Raw genomic sequence first — 1,909 nt, 5'->3', positions numbered from 1 at the left:
TATGCAAACATACTTGTATTTACTTTTCGTATAATGCAAATGTTCATAATTCACATGTTCGATAATTATTTGAAGAAATTTCGCAGGATCGTAGTTAAAATATGAATATCGTATATACGAAGGCGGTACGATAAGTACTTAGCCTGGCTGGCCGAATTGGACTCGCAGTTTTGTTTTGATTGCATGTCGAAGCGGGCGAGCGATTGAGGTTGTACGTTGTAGCTGAGAACGTGGCATCTTAAAAGACAACGTCTATCGTATACTGGAGGAAATAGTGGGCATGAGAAAGGTGTTGGAGATGGGTGTCGCGTTTGCTCACTCCGGACAACTGTACTCTTCTAGCATGAAAATGCAGCAATTCGCACCTCCGCGCGTCACCGCGGCCAAATTGATTGAATTAGGCTATGAATTGCCACATTCACCTATTCTGCAAAGTTTGTACCCCTGCGACTTCTTTTTATTACCAAAGACAAAAAATTCATATGCCCGGCAGGTAATTGATTGGCATGAGAAATTTATTTCCGTCACGGAGGCCTATTTTTCAGGCTTCCAGTAAATGCTTTTTTCAAGCGCGTTAAATAAGTTGAATCACTGGCTGAAGGGTATCAATCTAAAACGAAAAAATGTTGTGCAATATATCGCCAACTTTCCAAAATTTTTTTGTTTTCTATACTTAGTACTTATTACTTTATGCACATATGCATATACATAAGTATGTGCGGAAATAAATCTGGGAATCGGTTCAATATATAATCGTTCTATGTCATTGTGAGTGTGTTTAATTAAATATAAGTATGTATATATTGATATGTTTTATCATACCTCGTGAAAATGCACGAAACGCCATATTGTCTGTTAGTCCATATGTGAGCGTCCACCGCTTTATGTGCGCTTATGGTTTCGACTATTGACAGCTCATAAATTAAGTTGGTTGATGTTGTCGTTCGCTGGGAGTGCTTTTGTTACTCGTTACTAGCGCTAAGTGGGGTAATGCTTTCGTATTCTATTTGACCTTCTGACATGCGCACACAGACTGTGTTTATATGTATTTTCATCGAATCGCCAATGAGCCCGCCGTCCAGTCGCTCTAACAAAGGCGTATGTAGGCATACATACATACGCACCATATGATGTGAGCGAGCTTTATTTACACTTTGTGTCTATGTACAAATACTGTATGTACATATGCATATATATACGCAAGTACTTAAATAAGTAATACATACATATGTATGTATAGTTGCCGTAGTGCATATTTAACTAAACAGTTCGATAATTAATGCAAATGAATGCAGGACATTATGCAATTTAAACATATTCGTAACTCAGCCGTTTTAAAGTGATACAACAATACTCGATAAAAGTAGTTCTATCGTTGAATTGAAAGCATTGAAGACATTCGATAACAAATAGTGATAAGATTTAAGAGCCTATTAATAATAATGTTGGGTGCTACATACACATACATACATATTTACATTGATTTGCCAATATTTATGCAAACTTTGTTGCCAAGAGTATAATGGTTGCCACTGTTAAGAGAAGAAAGCAGAATTCCTTAACTTCATAATGAGAGTTTATTCACAACTTCAAAATGTGAGTTTCATTCAAGGTGAAGGATTTTGCTTACCAGGTTCCTCCCGAATTTGTGACGATTCTGGGACCAACACAGTACATGAATAACATTAATTGGAATTTCACCAAGTAAAAGAGCGGACTGTTTTCAGTTGATTATAGTAAATTTAGTGTCTACAGTTGGGCGCTCAATTTTGTTGTCTTCGCAAAAAGGTCACAGTCCCATCACAATGTAAAGAAGTGCAAATGAAAATGTGTATGAAACAAAAATATTTGAGCTCCCTGAGACGCAATATTCTAGGAAAAATTGTGAACCGATAAAAGCTACAAATTG

The 1,909-nt window shown here is 36.8% G+C and overlaps 1 long non-coding RNA gene across 1 annotated transcript; it reads right to left on the bottom strand.

The window, feature by feature from the left end:
* Positions 1-1,018, bottom strand: LOC118683720 (uncharacterized). The gene is made up of 2 exons (XR_004979587.2): positions 823-1,018; positions 1-610 (listed from the first exon to the last, which is right to left on the bottom strand). It is a non-coding gene; the product is annotated as an uncharacterized lncRNA (long non-coding RNA).
* Between the last annotated feature and the right edge of the window lie 891 nt (positions 1,019-1,909).

This window comes from Bactrocera oleae, chromosome 2 (assembly GCF_042242935.1).
Source record: "Bactrocera oleae isolate idBacOlea1 chromosome 2, idBacOlea1, whole genome shotgun sequence".
NCBI lineage: Eukaryota > Metazoa > Arthropoda > Insecta > Diptera > Tephritidae > Bactrocera > Bactrocera oleae.
This window is presented reverse-complemented; position numbering and strand designations above follow the sequence as displayed.